This window comes from Pongo pygmaeus, chromosome 4 (genome assembly GCF_028885625.2).
Source record: "Pongo pygmaeus isolate AG05252 chromosome 4, NHGRI_mPonPyg2-v2.0_pri, whole genome shotgun sequence".
NCBI lineage: Eukaryota > Metazoa > Chordata > Mammalia > Primates > Hominidae > Pongo > Pongo pygmaeus.
In genome coordinates, this window is record NC_072377.2 from 59,142,363 (window position 1) to 59,164,878 (window position 22,516).

Here is a 22,516-nt window from a genome sequence, read left to right on the forward strand (position 1 = left end):
CCTATCACCCCAAGGTGATCGCTTACGATATAGAAGCAACTTTTGAATTATAGAGAAGGGGTCTTAGTAGCAGAGGCCATTGTTGGTTGCCTCCTCATCACCCAGGCACCATAAATTCCCTGTAAATAAAGTTTTATTAGAACTCAGCATGCTCATTTACTTAAGTATTATCTATGGCTGCTTTCATGCTACAGTGGCAAAGTTGAGTAATTGCCACAGAGATGGTATGTCCCACATGGCCTAGAATATTTACTACCTAGCCCTTTACAGAAAATAAAAAGTCAACTCCTGGCCTAAAGCATTCTGTAGCCTTCTGCTTTGTCTAGCAGGGAGGCCCAAGGAGTGCTTGGGAGGAGCCTGGGGCATCAGGCTTTCTGTGCCTCAGTTTGACCTCAAATTGCTAGACTTCCTCTTCCCTGCTTTAGCTCACACTTTAGTGGGACAGAGGATTTGGGCTTTCCAACTTGGCTGGGCTCCAGTTACGACTTCAGATGCTTTGAATTGTAGTCAAGCAGGCAGTAGGGTCATCTCTCATTAAAGAAAGCCATATTTTATTTCCTCTCTGTGTTTGGCCTGTGTTTCTTTCGTGTATGTAGAGACTTGCTAAAGACCACAAGAACAAGCCAGGGCACAGGAAGTTTTCTTATCAACTCCCTTAGTACTACTCCCCATTAGGCAAGTGGTCAGTGACCTGTCAGTTTGAGGTTTTTGGTGCCCTTGAGGATGGCTTTTGGTGCACAGCAATACTAGTTATTGTTACTTTGCAGTTTTGAAAAGGAATATACAGTTTCAGGAAGCCTAGCTTTTCCTGAAATTTCTATGTTACGCTTAAAAATTTTAATATTCTATCTACATATCTTTTCAATTTTAACAATTACATTTATGGTGCCTTTGAATACTCTTTAGGAACATTTATAAACTAAGTTCATTTTTAACCTCATTTTATAATTCCGTTTATAAGTTTAATATATTCAGTTTTCTTTTTAAGCATTTCAACTGTTTAACAATCAAAACATCCCCAAGTGTTTTTTTCCATGAATTTGAAAATTTTTTTTCCATGAATTTTATAAATTAAATGACTCTCAAGTTCTGGTACATTCTAAATTAGAATCACAAAGAGAATCTACCAGTTTGATCTATGTGTAACATATAGTTTAAATGAAAGTATTAATACTGTGGGGTTAATTATTTTATCATTTTAATTTTACTTTCTTTTTTTTGAGACAGAGTCTTGCTCTGTCACCCAGGCTGGAGTGCAATGGCACCATGTCGGCTTGCTGCAAACTCTACCTCCCGGGTTCAAGTGATTCTCGTGCCTCAGCCAACCGAGTAGCTGGGCTTACAGGTGTGCACTGCCACGCCCCACTAATTTTGGTATTTTTGGTAGAGACAGGGTTTTGCCATGTTGGCTAGGCTGGTCTTGAACTCCTGACCTCAAGTGATCTGCCTGCCTCGGCCTCCCAAAGTGCTGGGATTACAGGCGTGAGCCACCACGCCCAGCCTATTTAATCATTTTTATACTCTTAATGTTAAATCTTCCAGGGTAAAAAGACTTTTCATTAAGGAAACAATTTGCCATCCCAAATGAAAGGGGTTATAATTCCATGTAACTTGAGGTTCCCATCTAATTGAACTTGTGTTGGTTTCCTTTTTTTTGAGACGGAGTCTCACTCTGTCGCCCAGGCTGGATTGCCATGGCGCGATCTCGGCCCACTGCAAGCTCCACCTCCCAGGTTGTTCACGCCATTCTCCTGCCTCAGCCTCCAGAGCAGCTGGGACTACAGGCGCCCGCCACCATGCCCGGCTAATTTTTTGTATTTTTAGCAGAGATGGGGTTTCACTGTATTAGCCAGGATGGTCTTGATCTCCTGACCTCGGGATCCACCCGCCTTGGCCTTCCAAAGTGCTGGGATTAGAGGCGTGAGCCACCGCACCCGACCCAAATGGGTTGGTTTTCAATCAAAATTTTTGGAGATACTCATTGACAAGTTAAGCCCTTTCAAAAAACAGTTGTTGTGACAACTCTTAGAAAACCTCGGTCTTCAAAGGGGGTTGTTTGCTCCTGGATACAAGTTATCATTACCTACTTCACTGTCTACTCACATAGGTGGATACTCCCACCTAAGATTCTAGATAATTTCTTCCACTACTTGGTTGGACTTTATGTTTCTTTAGCACATGTTTTACTATCTTTCCATCTTGCTCTACAGATATTCCATTTTCTTTTACTGATAATTTGTATACTATAAAATTCATCCTTTGAAAGCATATGATTCAGTTGCTTTTAGTATATTCATAGGGTTGTGCAACAATCATCACCTTCTAATTCCAGAACATTTCTGTCATCTAAAGAGAAACACCTGAACCATTAGTAGTCATCCCCCAATTACGCTTTCCTTCAGCCTTTAGCAACCACTACTCTACTTTGTTTCTTCATGAATTTGCCTATTCTGAACATTTCATATAGATCAAATCATGTAATATGTGGTCTTTTGTGTCTAGCTTCTTTCACTTGACACAATGTTTTCAATGGTCATCCACATTATAGTATGTATCAGTACTTCATCCCTTTTTATGGCTGAATAATATTCCACTGTGTGGATATATCCCATTTTGTTTATCCATTTATTGGTCGGGTTCTACTTTTTGGCTATATAAATAATGCTGCTTTTTATGAGCAGTTTTGTGTAAACACATGTTTTCATTTCTTTTGGGTATATATCTAGGGATGGAATTCCTGGGTCATGTGTTAAATCTATGTTGTCAAATGCTTTTCCTGCATTTGACATGATCTATTAACATGACTGTATGATTTTTATCTTATAGTTTATTAATATAATGTGTTACACTGATTTTTGTATGTTGAAACAACTTTATATCTTGAGATAAACTATGCTTGATTATCTCATATATAATTCTCTTTTATATGTTGCTGGATCAATTTGTTAGTACAGTTGATCCTTGAACAACATGGGGGTTGGGGTGCTGACCGCCACACAGTCGAAAATCCATGTATAACTTTTAAGTCCCCCAAAACTTAACTACTAATAGCCTACTGTTGACTGGAAGCCTTGCCAATTAACATATATTTTGTATATTATATGCATATTATATTATTACAATAAGATAAGCTAGAGAAAATAAAATGTCATTAATAAAATAATAAGGAAGATAAAATATATTTACTATTTATTAAGTGAAAGGGGATCATTATAAACTTCACTGTCTTCATGTTGAGCAGGCTGAGGAGGAGGAAGAAGAAGAGAGGTTGGTCTTGCTATCTCACAGGTGGGAGAGGCAGAAGAAAATCTGCATATAAGTGGACCCACACAGTTCAAACCCGTGTTGTTCAAGGGTCAACTATATTGGTTGAGAGATTTTTGCATCTATATTCACAAGGAATATTGGTCTTTAACTTTTTTTGTAATGTCTTTGGTTTTAATATCATAGTAATCTTGGTTTTGTGGCATGAGTTGGGAAGTGTTTCCTCCTCTTCTATTTTTTGGAATCGTTTGAGAATTGGTGTAAATTCTTTAAACGTTTGGTAGAATTCAGCAGTGAAGCAAGGGTCCTGGGCTTTTCTGATGGGAAGGGTAATTCGATGTTTTTACTTGTTATAGGTCTAATTTTGATTGCTGTTACTTCTTGAGTCAATTTCAGTAGTTTGCACCCTTCTAGGATTTTGTACATTTAATCTAGTTTATCTAGTTATTTGGCAAACAATTTTTTTATCATATTCCTTCATAGTCCTTTATATTTCTTTTTTTTTGGTTTGGGTTCCCCCCGCTGCCCCCTCACCCCCAACAGACCTCACTCTGTTGCCCAGGCTGGAGTACACTGACACTATCATGGATCACTGCAGCCTCAACCTTCTAGGCTCAGGTGGTCCTCCCACCTCAGCCTCCTGAGTAGCGAGGACCACAGGCATGTACCACCATGCCTGGCTAATTTTTGTATTTTTTTGTAGAGATGGGATTTCATCATGTTGCCCAGGCTGGTCTCGAACTCCTGGGCTCAAGCAATCCTCCTCTCTTGGCCTACCAAATTGCTGGGATTATAGGCATGAGCCACTGTACCCAGCCCCTTTTTATTTCTGCAAGGTTGGTAGTTGTGTCTCTTCTTTCATTCCTAATTTTAGTAATTTAAGTTTCCCTCATTTTTGCTTTGTTAGTTGATTAAAGATTTGTCAAATTGGCTGGGAGTGGTGGCTCACACCTGTAATCCCAGCACTTTGGGAGGCTAAGGCGGGTGGATAGCCTGAGGTCAGAAGTTTGAGACCAGCCTGGCCAACATGGTGAAACCCCATCTCTACTAAAAATACAAAAAATTAGCCAGGCGTGGTGGTGCACGCCTGTAATCCCAGCTACTCGGGAGGCTAGGGCAGGAGAATCACTTGAACCTGGGAGGCGGAGATTGCAGTGAGCTGGGATCATGCCACTTCAGTCCAGCCTGGGTAACAGAGTGAGATTCTATCTCAAAAAAAAAAAAAGATTTGTCAATTTTATTGGTCTTTCAAAAAAACTAACTAACTTTTGGTATTATTGATTTTCTCTATTGTTTTCCTAATCTCTATTTCATTTATTTCTAGTGTAATCTCTATTATATTCTTTCTTCTGTTTGTTTTGGTTTAGTTTGCTCTTTTTTCTCCTACTTTCTTAAGGATGAACAAACATTTAATTTTAATGGCATTTTAAGAGCATTCTGTTGGATCTTACCCCCATATATATTATTATGTTTTAATTTCCAGCTTTTTTGATTGATTCAAGTAAATGAAGTTCTATATTCTTTTCCTTGTTTTCTTATCTAGCATGGTTATACCTCTTATACGTGTTAAAAATAAAATTCAGTTGGATTATGTCTCTCTCAAATTTTGATTGTTTCTGTATTCACAAGAGTTAATGACATATTCCAAGTTACGACAAGAAAAAATGTAAATGATCTGTTTTTCAATCAGTGAATAGGATTCCTAACCTTACAAATCAGGGACAGAAGAGTCCTCCTTACTTTTTTCCTCCCTACATCTATTTATCCAATTCTACATTTTGGAGTCCACTTGTAGCAACCACTTCTAGTACCAAATTATGAGTAACTGAATGCTAATGTTTGGTAGAATTAACTCAGCAATCCCTTCTAGTACCAAATTATCAGTAACTGAAGAGGCCTGTGGTTGATAGAAACAGAATGCCCAACTTAAACGGGCCTAAAAAGATGAAGAGGATTTATTTGTTTATAAAACTGAAATATCCCCTGCTAGTGTGTGTCCACTGGATTCAGAGGTTCATAAGGTAATCAAAGCTGAGGTTCAGTTTCTAGGTAGTTTCTGCAGGATACAAATGCTGAAAGATAGCTGATACATGAAGAAATAGCCAAGAAGACTGCAGGAAAAATAGGTGTGACTGAACCACAAACCCCTGAATCAAGCTATGCTAAAGGCCTTCAATCTATGAGCTTTTTAGTCATAGGAACCATTATACTCTGCTTATAACAGGCATTATAAATAATTATTGTATAAATTAATGGGTTAGGCTATCAAGACTCAATGCAGATGAAGCATCTCCACAAGTCTCTGGTGAACTCCATTATCAGTTACAGTATAATCCAGATTTGGATAATTATTCCCTATTTTTTTCAGTGTATGAATCCGCAGTTCCTTGAGGGCACAGACAACGAAAAAAAATTTGTATTATCTAGTGTTCTCAATATAATGTGAGACACAAAGAGGATACTTATTTGAAAAAATAGATTTAAATAGCTGAGCTACAATGAAAAAGACAACAAAATATGTACTATATTTCATTCCATGTTAAAATGTTAGTAAAAGAAGAAAATTGAATATTGGAGAGAAGTTACCAGTCTTCCCAATTAATCAAGCCATGGTTTCATGAAGGAGGTGGGATTTTACATGAAGAGTTTCAAAACTGTAGATATAATTGGTTCAAATGATTACACATATGCCTACAGGTGGCTGCAATGAATCGTGTTGCAAACAGAAAAGTAAACAACCTATCCTGGAAAAGAGAACCACTCCAGAAATCTCAAGACCCACATAGGACACCTATGTCTTGAGCTATTCCTTTAATCTGTGTCCAAACAAAGCATCTAATTCTTATTTCAGAGAATGGAAAGCTCTGACATATGCAAAAAGAGAAGCATCAGTACACTTGTCTTTGCATGCAGGTGCAAGCAACAGACTTCTCAATACCATATATAACATAGTCATTAATTACAGAGGCAGCCAGGTTCAAGAGCACATCATGTTCTCTTCCTTTTTCTCCTCTCCTCCTTTCCTTCCTTTCTGTCAATCATTTCCATTCCACTCTTTCAAAAGAGCATTCATTTTTGGTATCAAGCACTTTTAGGGTATTCTACTTGATTTTTTATCTTCTGTATTTGGGGTAATATTCAGTTACGATTTTCCTTCATTTCAAGAAAGCAAATATTGTAAGTAGGAAGAAACCTATTCAATGAAAACCTTTCTCCTGGCAATAGAATAAGGTTGTTTGAAGAGTCCTACCTATATGTCTGTAAGCTAACAAAGTATGTACTAGACAGGAAAGGGAGTTAATGAGTGAAAGCCCCAAGCACATATCAGAGACAACCAATTAGCTTGTCTGAAACACAGGCTTGTAAAGCTATCAGTATCTTATAAAATGGTCTGCTACACACGAGTAAAATGTTGTTTAAATGGCTTGCTTAACTAGATGCATTCACCATGAAATCGATTCTTTTAAGTTTTTTTTTTTTTTTAACTTAATACCCATTAAGTGTGCATATTGAAATGGCTAGGCGGGTGGGAGGGTGGGTGCACATCCTGATATTACAAAGTGCAGGTTGAAGATATGAGTTCCATATTTTATGAGGTTAAAGAGTATATGAAAAAGAAAAACAACTCATCATTACCAACAATTATGTCTGCCTCAGTAACTGAAATGTTTCCGCACAATTGGATTATTCCGCCTTTGCCTTGCTAAAAGCTTAGACTGGGATGGCTAGATGTGCTCTGAGGACATTCCAGTGCTGAGAATTTATGCTTTTGTGTTACAGAAAACACTGTTTTCCCACCATAGCCTTTGATTCTGCAAAATAGCATGAGAGGAAGAAGCTCCTGAGCCTGGTATTTTTCAAATCCAACATTTGCCTCGGAGTGAACATCAAATTTCATCCCCCTAAGACCTTACAAAACATTTGAGGTAACTTAACGTTAGCTGACAAATGAACAATTCCTGATTCTATTCCACATTCTAAATGTTCTTAAAAGTCTACTGTATATTTTAAAATGGATTTTTGGCCACACCTCACATTCAACTTTTTCTGTTATACGAGGCTCTGTGCCACAAATACACGTCAAACAATTGCTACCTGATCAGACAACCAGGAGAACGTGATTTGATTTTGTCGAGTCTAGCTATTCTCCCTGCTTATCCAATATTGGCACCCCTTGTGCACTTTATTAAACTACTGTCAATTGGCCAACTCAAGGGATTCTCTGACTCAACAAAATATTAGGGAGAATATATTTAGTTAATGGTTAAAGACTGTTAAAGGCACAAATATCTTTTAAAAACAGTTTATATACACAAGGTTATTTGGCTTTTGTAATGGAATATATGTCCCCCCGTCTCAATCTTGCAGCTGTCGGGTATGAAAAAACAACAGCAGTAGTAACAAATCAAAATGTTAATATATGGAACCCAAATAAACATGTTTAATATTGGCCTTGTGGTACTATGGCAGCACTCTGTCCTAACAACGACAACATTTAGATGCTGGAGCAGATTCAAATTCTTGGGCCATAAACAGGAGACAGACAAATATGGCAAGCCACGCGTTACTCAGTCACCAATGGAGGGTGCCAATGGCCCCGTCCAGATGCAGAGATATTCAAGGGATGTGCCTGTCAGCAGTTTGTCCTCTGGCTACAGCAAGAAGCCACCATGGAAACACCAGAAGGAAAAGAAAAAACAGGAAAGCATGGAGAACTAGGGGAAAGAGGGGCAGGGAGCTGAGGCAGAAAAAGCTGACAGCCGCCTCAATAGCACATCTGAGCAAGAGCAACAGGTAACAAATGGGCTTGTAACCAGGTGCCATGTCAGTCACGGGAAGAGAATTTCTTTCCCTGCTGGCAATACAGTCAGGAGCCTAATATCCTGGCAACTGAGAAATATGAGCTTGGAAAGAGGCTTGCAGGCCATCTAAAGAAAAGCTAAGTGGTAATCCGTACTGAGGAATTTTAGCCAAAAAATCCCACACAGGACTAGTTGAGCTCAGTATAAAGCCTGTGAAAGACATGTCTCAAGAACATTCTAATCAGACATAAAGAGAACACCAGAAATAAAGGTTCCAAGAGCCATTGACTGGGATTTACCACAGCATTGGGAGTGTGGACTTGGGTCGTAATTGTCATCCATGACTAGTTGAAAACACTAGTTCTAAACCAGGGAAAGGAAAAGGCAACTGTACCTTCCCAGGGGACATTTGATAATGTTTGGAGATTGTTTTGGTTGTCATAACAGGGGGTGGGGAAGCAGAGCAGGTGGTTACTACCAGCATCTAGTGGACAGAGGCCAGGGAGATGTGGCTAACATCCTCCAATGCATAGGGCAGCTTCCCCTCTCACCTCAACAAAAAATTATCTAGCCCAAAAGGTCAATAATGCCAAGATTGAAAAACCTTGCTCTGAACTGATCGTCTAAGGCAAAAGTCAGAGAACAAACCCCTGTTAATGATTCAATCCACAGTTTAGCAGTACAAACCATCAGACTCACTCCCTGGAACCAGGAGATTTAGAAAGTGGACTGGGAGGGTAGACCAGGAGCTACGTCCAGGAGCATCACAGGTCGACAGCTCCTATTCTCTGTGCTTCTTTCTGGCTCAAAATGAATAATCAACAGATCTTGGGGGGCTAAGTCAGTACACCAAATTGGGCTGAAACAAGTGTGCCAAGGAAGTAGCCATCTTTCACTCAGTCTACACAGTCACTGTTTTGGGCTCTGGGGATACAAAGGTGAACATAACAAGTCCTGGCCCTTATGGAGCTTATATGGTAGCCAGTGATACTGACAGATATCAAGTAACTAAGTAAAGTCGGGTAGGAGTAAGTGACGCGAAGGAAAAGAAAGTACCACAGCAATAATAACATTTGCTATGTAACTGACCTAAAGGAGGGACAGAAGGCAATATATGGGTTAAATATAAAGTAGCCATAGATAAGGACAAATCTATAGTTGGGTTCAAAACAATAGCGCATAGAGCTATGATAAAAGCTCTACTGATTAGTCTCCACCTAATCACCTCGGATCAACCGACTCTTCATTGTCCTGGTACAAGACAAATGATTGATGTTGCCTACACAGTGAATGTTCCTGACCAGTGGACACACCACCCTGAATGATGGTAATTACCCAGTGGATGCTGACAACTGGTGAGCTGCTTTTTAATATGTCTGCTCATTTCCACTCCTAGGTTGCTTCACAGCTCTCAAGATGGCAATCATATTTATTATTAAGTAGTATAATTAAATGTGACACCAACAGATAAAATATGAACTTGAGAATTTCTATTCCTATGAAAAACTAAATGGAATGAGTTCAAAGAACTTAATAAAGGTGAGTCACTAAAACCAAACTGCTGTTGGATTGGATTTAGATAAGATAACTACAAAGGATTGAGAGGGAAAGACGCAGATTGCTTCCCAAGTATCTTCAACTTATAGTTCCATTTTAAAGAAACAGAAGCTGAAAAATCATAGGTAGTGGCTGCTTAATGAAACAAATATAACACACAACTCTGATTAGTGGCCACACATTCAGATAAAAGGCCTTGGCCCAACATGAAAAGATTAGTACCTTTGGTATGTTTAAATTAAAATAAATTATTTATTTTTAGTCCCTTTCTTTTTGAGACAGAGTCTCACCCAGGCTGGAGTGCAGTGGCACAATCTCGGCTTACTGCAGCCTCTGCCTCCCGGGTTCAAGCAATTCTCGGCCTCATCCTCCCGAGTAGCTGGGATTACAGGCACCTGCCACCATGCCCACCTGATTTTTGTATTTTTAGTAGAGATGGGGTTTTGCCATGTTGGCCAGGCTGGTCTCGAACTCCTGACCTCAGATGATCCGACCGCCTTGGCCTCCCAAAGTGCTAGGATTACAGGTGTGAACCAGCAGCGCCTGGCCTTTTAGCCAGTTCTTGATTAACTGTTCAACTACCAGTTCAGATCAGGCCAGATGAGTGGGCTTTCAACTACATGTTCTGCTCTAAATTTCCAGTCACACTTTTCATCATGTCTGAATCAAAAGCATTCTCAGAGGGGAAGTCATTAACACCCACTTCAGTCTGAAGTTTAGAGTGTTACATAAAAGCATGTCCACTGTCAGAATCAATACTAGTGTCTATCACCTCAAATCCTTTTTTGTGAGAGTCGAGTATAAATAAATAAAATTAAAATACTCAAACCCACGCTCATGTGCACACCCCCACACCCCTACAGTTTCCTGTAGAAATATTCATCTCTATGAAAGCATATTATGGTTATAACTGAAAACCTTGTTATTAAATATAATGTTAGTTAAAATATTAAACATAATGTTATTCTGAATGTATTTGTAAAATATTTTCTAAATAGAGCTTATTCCAATTTTCTAGACCCAGAACAGAAACAGAATTATATTATAAAGTATATCCACAAAGAAAATGTCCTGAGCTTTTCTTAGCCAATGCCCTGATTACAATCTTCCACACTACATTTCTTTAGAGAGCAGGTAATCTTAGTGCTTTGCAGAATAGTCCTATTTTACCTTGAAATTATCATCTGTTTCTTTCCCACCCTTATAAAATTCATTTTTCCTTTAATAAAATGCCAATTCCAGAAAAGCACTTAAAAACAAAAATCATATAATTCCAATGCCTGACAAATGATAGCCTGTACCAATGATCTATTTTTAACTAGAAGGTAAGTGTTAATAACAAAACAATACTAAATGATACATGTAAATGGCATTTGCCTCTATGTGTCCACAAACTTACTTTTAGTTCCTGATACCCTGTCACATTTAGCATAAGGGGACTTATACGTCTGAGTCCTTGAAATAGAGTTTGTAAATTTTAGGTGCCTAGTCACAGCATCTAATCTTTCACTGAAAACAAGGAAAAGATGTGGCTCTAGAGAAATCAGGATTTCAGAAACAAACTCTTGCCTGTTTGACTGTAGCCTCTCATCTATCCATACAATACATGTAACCTGCACACTTTTTAGCAAGTCAATTATAGTTTTCATAAAATATACAGAAATGCTGAAATCTCTTGCAGCTGCTGAAATACTTGAATTCTGACTTCTTATATGAAATCATGGACACCAAATATGTAGTAACCTACTTACAGGTTGAACTTCTTTTTGGCACCATGAGAAGGGGCAACCTTCTATCAATCCGATTTGATAAATCTGTAAATGTGTCTGGTAGGTTGCAGGGCTTGGATCAGTAACAAAAAGCATTATACTATGGGATGGGGGTTTGACGGGCTCCAGCATGACCACTGGCCCTGTACATCACCAAGATACGGTTTACCTCCTACAAAACCTGGGGAAAGAAAAAAATGGAAGCAATTAAGAGGTACAACATAATGGGGGGAAGTTCTGCACATGAGGTGGAGGTGGAAGTGAACTGAACTAACTATTCTCTTTCTTGTTCCTCTCACTTTCTCACAAAGTATGTTATTAAGCAAAGGACTTATTCAAAGCACTAAAAGACATAATATATTAACTAACACTCATGGAGGAATTGAAAAGAGTTCCCTAAATGAGCAAATCACTCTATCCTTATAGGCAAGGCTGAATTTGCAATGGCTTGCATAACTATCTTAATGGTTTTTATGAAATATTATAAATTAGACTCATAGTTTAGATTTAAGAAATTCATTTGTGCTGCATCATAGATGTTTAAAAATATTCCTATATCTGCACAAAGCATAAAAAGCTCTCTGGAAAATCATGAAACCCTTGCACACTCAATATTCCTCCCCACCCCAGTCCTTCCCATCTGCCAGCTGGGTTTCATTTTAAGAATTTCACACTGAATATAAAGTGCTATTTTGACCATGTGGCTCCAGAAATGTGAATTTATAGTCTATTCAGCTTGTATGCAGGTGATTGACAGAGAGGGGATTAACCAACTGGATACGATGAAGCTGCTGCCTCTTCCTTCAGGTTACTTTAAGTTTCCATGCAAGGATGGCCATCCTTGCATGGTTTCATTGAGGCTAGCAAGAAGTACAGCTTCCTAGCAGGGGACTTACTTTTCATTTAACTACTACATGGCCACCATACCTTGAAACTATTTTCTCCATGTTACTATTCCTCCCACATTCCATCTATTTTCCCATCTGTAAAATGGGAATACTGAAGTTGGCTTTCTTAGGCATACCTTGTGGTGATATCCTACTGATACATGACATATCTATAGTTACTGGTCTTCAGGTTTGAGTCAAGATTTTGACAAATGTGTATGTAAGCATCTGTGTATTTGGTTTTCTTGGGTGGGGGCAGACTAGAGGGAATGGGCATGGAGAAGAAGGCTGAAAGGTTGGCTTAAGAGTTCCTTAATATATATATATATATATTTTTTTTGAGACAGAGTCTCACTCTGTCACCCAGGCTGGAGTGCAGTGGCGCAATCTCAGCTCACTGCAAGCTCCGCCTCCTGGGTTCACGCCATTCTCCTGCCTCAGCCTCCTGAGTAGCTGAGACTACAGGCGCCTGCCACCACGCCCTGCTAATTTTTGTATTTTTAGTAGAGACGGGGTTTCACTTTGTTAGCCAGGATGGTCTCGATCTCCTGACCTCGTGGATCCGCCTGCCTCGGCCTCCCAAAGTGCTAGGATTACAGGTGTGAGCCACAGCGCCTGGCCGAGTTCCTTAATATGATCTTACTCTCTGTGTGAGCAATGCCTAATAACTGAAATATGGAAGAGACCCTCTACACGCAGTATTTCAGATATTGCTTTGGGCATCTATAAATGTTTCAGATACGACTGCTATCTAAGATTGCCACATAAAGCAGTCCTATTTTTTCAACAGTTAACTATCTTGTTTCAGACTTCTCATCCTCAAGCATCATCACAGGCACAAAAATGATGTCATAACTATAGACAATAGTCCCCCTTTACATGCACTTTCGCTTTCCATGGTTTCATTTTCCTTGGTACCGTATAAAAAGATAATTTGAAAAACAGAAAGACCACATTTGTTTTCATTACAGTATGTTGTTACAATTATTTTATCATTAGTTACTATTGTTAATCTCTTACTGTGCCTAATTCATAAATTAAACTTTATCATAGGCATGTATGTATAGGAAAAAAATATAGTATCTATAGTAGGCCTTCTGTATCCATGGGTTCCACATCTGTGGATTCAGCCAACTGTGGATTGAAAATACTAAAAAAAAAATTGCACACGTACTGAACATGTAATGAACATTTTTCCTCATCATTATTCCCTAAACAATAGAGCATGACTAGTTATGCAGCATTTACATTATATTAGGTATTATAAGGAATCAAGAAATAAAGTATATAGGAGGATATGCATAGGTAATATGCAAATACTATACCATTTTCTTTCACTGACTCAGATTTTGTTATTTGAGAAAGGTCTCAGAACAAATGCCCCGTGGATACTGAGGGACAACTGTAAAGGGTTTGGTACTATCTATAGTTTCAGGCATCCACAGGAGGCCTTGGAATGTATCCTCTGTCAATAAGGGGGGATCCACTTGTATTCAGATATTCAAAATGTTTCTTTTTTGCAACTTTAGGGTCATGCTGTTCCTGGGATTCTATATACTCACTAAATGCACAGGAAGTAATACTATAAACCAGATAACTTCCCTATTTGACAAAAGATCAATGAAAGGATATTTGAGCATTGACTTTTGAGAAGGGTGTGTAGGATGTATTCAGATTTGATACTGTGACACTGGAGCTAGTCTCAAAATTAATGAGCATATCCACAAAAGTTGACATCAGATGGAAGATGACATCATTCAAAAAATACATGCTTATCATATCCCATCAAGTTTGGTCCTGTTCAGAACAGGAGAAGTTCCATTCATAGGTGGAGTCTTCAGCTGCTAAATTATTCGGGAGAGTAATAACAATGTTTCCCCTCCCTTCCCTCAAGACAGAGCAAACAAACAAGTACACTATAGAAAATCAATTATAATTAGGGGAAAATGTCTCCTGCTTGCCAGCAAAAATAAATATGGCTCCACTGAAAAAAATCACTAATATTATACATTGAAGTTTTAGACATATGCTCTGAACAATTAAGAAAATTATTTGAGCACAGAAAAAGGTATGGAAGAAGCCACATCAAACTGATAACACTAGATAATAACCTTGGGGATTAAAGAGAGAAAAGATTATTAACTTTTATATATCTTTATGTATCTCTGAATAATTGGACTTAAAACAATAAGTGACTATAGTTTTTGTATTTTAAAAAAACTAATAAAATAAAAACATACAGGCTGGGCATAGTGGCTCATGCCAGCAATCCCAGCACTTAGGGAGGCCGAGGTGGGCAGATCACCTGAGGTCAGGAGTTCGAGACCAGCCTGACCAACATGGAGAAACCCCGTCTGTATTAAAAATGCAAAATTAGCTAGGCGTCGTGGCGCATGCCTGTAATGCCAGCTACTCGAGAGGCTGAGGCAGGAGAATCACTTGAACCTGGTAGGTGGAGGCTGCGGTGAGCCAAAATCACGCCATTGCACTCCAGCCTGGGCAACAAGAGTGAAAACTCCATCTCAAAAAGAAAAATAATAATAAAATAAAACAAAAACATAAAAACATACACATGAACACATCAAAAAGAGAATTTAAGGAAATAAAAATACACTGTATGCAGAGACACATCCAAGAAGGTAACCTGGCTCACAGTAGAAGCTCGACTAACATGAGTTATATGAATGGAAAGCACACAATAGCTGACAATATAAACATGCTCCTCATATAATAGTATCTACTCATGTGCCGCAGATAAATATAGTTGCTTTTTAACCATCATAGTTAAGAAATATGGATTTTTATCTTATCTAAGCACTTTGGGGATTTAAATTTTAAGTCAATAATAATTTATAACAGTTTGTCTGTTTCTGGAAGGTGGGAAACCTTTCAGGCAGGCCAGAAGACCCTCAGGATTCTTAACTTTCATAATGAAAATCCAACAACTGCCCACAGGGCTGCAATGTTTATATGTGGATTTTCCAGAATTAGTGGTACCAGCTCTTCAGGCCCGGACAGGAAATGAAATCTCCAACTCCCTGCTCTTTATCAGATCTCCTGGGAGAAGTAATCTTTGGAGAAGATCATTGAAAGGGCCAGATCATCCATCTTCCTCTACAGGATGTCTAATGCTATCCTTGAATGAAGTTCAAGTATACCCTGCTGAAGGCTACCAAATCACTTTATGGCATTTCAATACTAGGGTCTCAACGTTACTTAATGCCACCGTAAGAAAAGGCCACAAGAAATTCAAAACTACGCTTACTATAACAATGTTGTGAATTACTCATTAGATCACTCAATGTCTTCTATAGAAAACGTCTTCTTTGAATTATGGCCTTAAATGACGAGTTAATGGGTGCAGCACACCAACATGGCACATGTATACATATGTAACAAACCTGCACGTTGTGCACATGTACCCTAGAACTTAAAGTATAATAATAATAACAAAATATATATATATACAAAAGAAAACATCTTCTTAGAATTATGCTTGAACAGCTTTTATTTTCCCTGTGGAAGACACATTCTCCTTCTTTTCCATAATGAGAAATAATATGTCACAGATCATGATTCCCCTGCCCTTTCATTTTTCAAAAACCCAGAGGAACAAATATGAAACTCAATTGGAAAAGTGATTCGACCAATTGGAGTAGGGTTGAGCATTATTATAGTTGCCTTCTCTTTGTTCTGATCTTCTTGTATTTCAATATTTTATTATTACTATTTTCATGTGAGTCACTTTAAGTACTTTGTAGACAGAAGCAGTGGACTGTATAGACAAAATAAAAATAAAGTAATATCTCCATCTGGAGTTGAACAATAACATTCAATTATTTCTTTCCTTGGCATAACTGCTTAACAGAATACACCAAGCTTCATTGAAAGCCACCAATCTTCAATCATTCTTACTATTTTGAGGGCTTCTGAATTGTACCATAGAGTGTGGACTCCAGTTTTATCAGAATTGCCTTGGTATGAGAAACTTCAACTGAAGTTCACTCATTTAAAACATTTTAAGAATATCACAGTAAAAAGAAATTCTTCAGTAGGTCAAGTCCCTTATAGCAAAATCCAAGGGATTGTTCAATTGTTTTACTATATAAAATGAATGATGCTTACAACATCATTTTTTCAGAATCCTTCCTTCTTTCCTTCGTCCTTTCTTTCCTTCTCTCCCTCATTCCTTCCCCCATGACTGTGATATTTTCAGGTGATAGGATTTTAACTGTACCGTCCAGTTCTTACTATCTTATAGATCAGATGTTAGATGTCATCTGGCATTTTTTTAATTGTTTGTTTCTCCAAAGTACCTTTAACTTTTTTTCAATAGGCTTTTGGGGGACAGGTGGTGTTTGGTCACATGAATAAGTTCTCTAGTGGTGACTTCTGAGATTTCAGTGCACCCATCACCTGGGCAGTGTACACTGTACCCAATGTGTAGTCTTTTACCCCTCATCACCCACCACCCTTTCCCCCAAGACCCCAAGTCTAATATGTCATTCTTATACTTTTGTGTTCTCATAGCTTGGCTCCCACATGTGAGTGAGAACATACGGTCATCTGGCATTTTTAATGCCACATGATCAAATCCAACAACACTCTCCAGAATAATCTTTCAGGGTAGTGATGGTGGAATCTAAAAACAGTAAAGTTAAGGTGTCTTTAGCTACAGGATTCTGGCCAAACTGTGAGATAAATAAAATCTGCCTTTATGTCTTTTTCACCTTCCTTTCCAAGAATTCCTTCCAGCAATCCGAAGTCTCTATATACCTTACTATGTGTCAGACTTTTTTTTTAATGGAATACTTTAAGAATTTGCATGTCATCCTTCCACAGGAGCCATGCTAATCTCTGTATCATTCCAATTTTAGTATATGTGCTGCCAAAGTGAGCACCACACACTGTTTTAAGATTAAAAATATATATATTAACTCATTAATCCTCACGTCAGTCCATTGAGGAAAGTACTATTATTATTCCATTTTTCGAAGCTAGGACACCAAAGCTTAGACAGGTTAAAGAATATGTCCAAGCTATGGGGGCAAGACACAATGGTGGTGGTCTGGCCCAAGAGCCTGTGTACAGTGGAAATATGCTGCTTGTTAGTTAGTATGCTGCATACTGAGCTAGTACTAACAACAAAAAAGCGGTTTTCAATGAAAAATCAGTGATTAATAATAGGAAGTAAAATCCAACAGTACGTAACTTTAGGTACTTATAATAGGGTTGGGATGGGATTTGTTGCAATGCCTCCTGAAGTCCCTTAAAACTCAGTCCACATCAGCACCCACTCCTTGAGAGTATTGCAAGTAGAACAAAGCATTTCAAACCACAGAATCCTTTCAATGTTTTTATATTTCTCCACTATAATCTTGCAGCACCCCCTCCTCCAAAGGGCAGCACTGAATGCACAGACACATGACACATTGATATGATCAAGGCTGATTGGTGGCTTCCCACATACCATGAGAGGTCTCCAAGAGACTAAAGATTGCTAGAGTATTGTGGAACCCTCAGTGATCTGGATTCAACTTATCCATTCATTCATTCAGCAGATACTCAACAGGAACCTACTACATGCCAGATACTCTTCTAAAGACTAAAGACAGAGCGGTAAACAAAGCTGAATAATCCCAAACTTCTAGCTACTTACATTCTAATGAAGGGAGACTAAATAAATGTGATAAACCAGTAAAATAGTATGTAGCGTGTTAGACAATGGCATAAAGTACTAGGAAGATGAAGCAGGAAGATGCATGAGAAGTCTACAGTTCAAAACAGGGTGGTCAGGCCAGGCACGCTGGCTCACGCCTGTAATCCCAGCATTTTTGGAGGCTGACGCAGGAAGGTCACTTGAGGCCGGACTTCAAGACCAGACTGGGCAACAGAGTGAGACCCCGTCTCTACAAAACATTTTTTAAAAATTAGCCAGGCATGGTGGCATGCATCTGGAGTCTAGCTACTTGGGAGGCTGAGGTGGGAGGACTGCTTGAGCCCAAGAGGGCAGGGTTGCAGTGAGCCAAGGCTGCACCACTGCATTTCCCCATGGGCAACAGAGTGATATCCTGTCTCAACAAAACAAAACAAAACAAAGCAGGATTGTCATCTCTCAATACTCACAGATCCTATCCCCTTAACTTTCTAGCCAAACTGAGTTTAGTCACTCCTTGAACTCACCTTGCCCTTCCCAAATATGAGCTCTTTGCCCAAGACATTTCTTTCTCCTAGAAGGCCGTCCGTCCTGTTTCTTGTGAGTGGCAGTTTAGCTAGTTAACTGGACTGAAGCCAAAACTACCTTTGTTCAAATCCCCTTTTCATTACTAACTAACTGTTTGGCTTTGGGTAAGTCCCTTAACTGCTCTAGGCCATAGTTTTCTAATTTGGAAAATGGGTATAATAATAACGACAAGAACAATAATACCTATATCACAAGGTCATTGTGAGGCTCGATTGAATTAGAATATTAAAGTGCTCAGAATAGTACCTGGCACTATTCTACTACCACTATGGCCTCAGCTAAATTTCTATCTGTGCTTAAGACCCAATTCAAATGCTACTTCTCAGTCTCTAATCACCAGAGCTGAGGTGAGATTTTCCTTCTCTGAGATCCTGCAGTCCCTTGGTTTTATCACTCTAATGGTATTTAACCTGTATCACTGCAAGTATTCACACTACCTTGAAGTACAATTATTATATATACAGGTGAAGTACAATTATTATATGTGTATGTATATTTATTTACTTATAAACAGCCTCTTCCCTCCTGAAATCACAGCACCTGAGGGTTTAGAACGAACATAAACTTTTCTTCTTCCTCCTTATCTCCTCTTCCCTTCTGTGAGTGTTTTAATCAGTTCATTGTTTATATATACCAGAGACTGGACAGGACAAGGAAAGGGAAGTGAAATTAGCAAGTGCACGGGCCCACACACACACACACACACACACACACACACACACACATTTATAGTTCTGTATTAGTTCATTACATGTAAATCTCCCAATGTTTTTGATCTCCTTCTCTGAGGAAAGCTTGCTGGTATAGCAGTCTATCCTCCAAAGATTCACAATCTAAATCGTGTAGAAAGCCTTAAGGAAAAAAAATATTCCTCTCACTTAAACAACTTAAGCCCCAACCCTACTTGAAACTATGCCCTAAAGTGCTTGCTGTCTCCCCAAATATACCATGTATTAATTTTCACACTTCAAGACTGCTACTTATCCACCTGATCCATTCTGGAACCTCCTTCCCTTCCCGTCACTTCTCTTCTTTGTTTTCCTTGCTCTCCCTTCCCTGAAGAATTGACTGCTCCCTCAACCCAAGTAATACATAAATATTCGTCCATTCATTTCCCCTCTCCCCTGCTAGAGTGCAAATTCTTTGGGATGAAGACAGACCTCAAGGCTCAGAGAGCTTTGCCCAAAGAAGACCCTCTCACTCATCTTGGCGAATTCCGCATCTGGAGCAAGGCCTGAAGTGGGGCAGATGCTCAGAGTGTTCACTGAATGGAACTGAATGAGCTGCTAATGAGAATAGCCAAAGGAATCTTTTCTTCTTTTCTTTTTTCTTTTTATCTTCTTTTTCTTTTTCTTTCCTTTGTTTTCTTTTCTTTCTTTCCTTTGATGGCGCCTCGCTTCTTCACCCAGGCTGGAGTGCAATGGTGTGATCTCGGCTCACTGCAACCTCCACGTCTCTGGTTCAAGCAATTCTCCTGCCTCAGCCTCCCAAGTAGCTGGAATTACAGGCACGTGCCAGCATGTCCAGCTAATTTTTGTATTTTTAGTAGAGACAGGGCTTCACCATGTTGGCCAGGCTAGTCTCGAACTCCTGACCGCAAGTGATCAACCCACCTTGCCCTCCCAAAATGCTGGGATTACAGGCATGAGCCACTGCATCCGGTCAGTCAGCCAAAGAAATTTCAGTCCCTCCTTCCCTCCCTTGTCCTTGCCTTCTGAGCAGAGATGCTGGGCACAGAGCTGACCAAACCAAACTACTTGGGGGAGGAGATACACAAATACTTCCTAAAACAGGCTGGGCAGGATGATCTATAGTTTTTATTAATTCAGTTTGTTGGGGGCTTTATCACACACAAGGCACTGTGCTGTGAGAGAGAAAGATAAACAAGACCTGATACCGCCCTCAAAGAAACCGTAGGCTACTGGGTGAAAAAGACAATAATTATAACAAGGTATGTATAAAAGTGGCTGTGGGAACACAGAAGAGGGTGTGAGATTTACCTGTCTTGATAGTTGCTAACTCATTTGAAAATTCATAATATTTATAAATGATAATAAATCCACAGCAAAAGAAGCTTTAAAACTATAGTTCTCAAGTCTAGCATTAAACAGTTTGGACAATGTCTAGGTTATTTTATTTTGTGGAGAATAGGCTGTTTCTGAAAGCTCCCACTTTTATGGCCCAATCAGTAAGAGATTTCTATTCCAGCTGTCACACTATTCATTTATTTTAGTTGTAAAAACTTGAAAAAGCGAAAGGAAGAAATGTAAAATAAGCATCCCTGTCAAATTTACCTTTTTCTTTAGAATGATGTTGATCCAAGACAAACAGTCTCAACCAGGGCAACATATATTTTAAATTTCATTGCAGCAAGTAAGAAAGAGAAACGACTTGATTTCAAGCTGGTTTTTGATTTGTCAGGTGACTTTAAGTGATTCGCCTCTTGGTTCCCAATTTGGTTTCTATTCCAAGACAGAAATTCTAAAACTTGCTCTTTCACTCAGGCTGAAGTGCAGTGGCATGGTCATGGCTCACTGCAGCCTCAACCTTCTGGGCTCAGGCGATCCTCTCATCCCAGCTTCCCAAGTAACTGGGACTGTAGGCGCGCACTACTGCACCTGGCTTTTTAATTTATTTTTATATTTTGTAGAGAGACTGTTTTGAACTCCTGGGCTCAAGCGGTCCTTCTGTCTCAGCCTTCCAAAGTGCTGAGATCACAGGCGTGAGGCACTGCACCTGACTTGAAATTCTAAACTTACTCATAAAATACCCAGAACAGATTTAATTCAGAGAATACCTTAATCTCAACGTGGCTGTGGCCAGGTGAAGAGTCAAAATGTAATACCAAAAAAAATAAACAAATAAATAAAAGAAATATAAAATTAGGTTCCACGATAGACACCAGGGCTTACTTGAGGATGGAGGGTGGGAGGAGGGTGAGACTTGAAGTACCAATTGGGTATGATGTTTACTACCTGGGTGACAAAATCATTTGTGAACCAAACCCCAGCGACACACAATTTACCTGCTGCAGGGAAAACAACCTGCACATGTAACCCCCTAAACCTAAAATAAAAGTTGGGGGGAAAGAAAGAAAGAAAATCAGGTTTCAGAACACAAAGTATTATTATTATTATTTGGAAAGTGCCTACTAAGACAGGGGCAGGTGACATGTTCTTTTAAGGCATCAGTACTAAGTCTGCCCAGCAAATACACAGCTAATCTAGAATATTCTGATAGAAAGATAAGGGTACAGGGAATCTTGTATGAAACAAGAAAAAGGCCAGATGATTGATACAGCCTCCAACATAATTTCCCCTAAAGGCTATTAACAACACAAGAAGGCCCAAGGCATTACTCTGAGCAAATTAAGACCTGACAGGTTATGTAGGAAACTCTTTCAAACATCTCAACATTTGATGTTTTACCATTTCATTTTGTTCTGCATATCAAAGAGATGGTTTACCTCTAGCCCAAACCTCCGATATTCAGTAAACACTCTATTTATATATGTATATGAAGGAAACCACTACAAAAGAAATACACAAAGCTTCAGTTTACTCTGGATTCAATATCCTAGGGGAAGACAACAGTTTTCATTTTCTTTTCTTGCTGGAGAACAAAAGCATCAGGTAGGAAAATCTGTCCCCTTGGAAAAGGACCAGCCATTTGTTCTCTGGGAGGCCCCTGAAAGTAAGCAGATAAGGGAAAGTGGATATCTGGACTTGCCTGAGAAAAGCCTTTTAGGTCCAATTGTAGTAACTTATTTGAGAGCTGCCACTCATTAAGTGTGTCTCTGATATCACTTCAGATATGAAGGTTAGTGAAACATACCAATAGATTGAATCATCAAAAAATTCTCCTAGGAATTTGAACACAGAAGATTTGATGGAGAATTACTCCATTGGCTCAAGCCTGGATGGGCCCCTAGTGGAGATAAGATACAGACACCTTTTAGACAAGGGTTTCATTCTTCAGAAATAGAAGCTCAAA

General features: G+C 39.0%; 1 protein-coding gene and 1 non-coding gene across 6 annotated transcripts in view; both read right to left on the bottom strand.

The window, feature by feature from the left end:
* The window catches only part of ARL15 (ADP ribosylation factor like GTPase 15), a 427,836-nt gene that overhangs the window by 10,844 nt on the left and 394,476 nt on the right, over positions 1-22,516 (bottom strand). The window lies entirely within an intron of this gene.
* LOC129037660 (U6 spliceosomal RNA) lies at positions 17,077-17,180 on the bottom strand. The gene has a single exon (XR_008502895.1). It is a non-coding gene; the product is annotated as a U6 spliceosomal RNA (small nuclear RNA).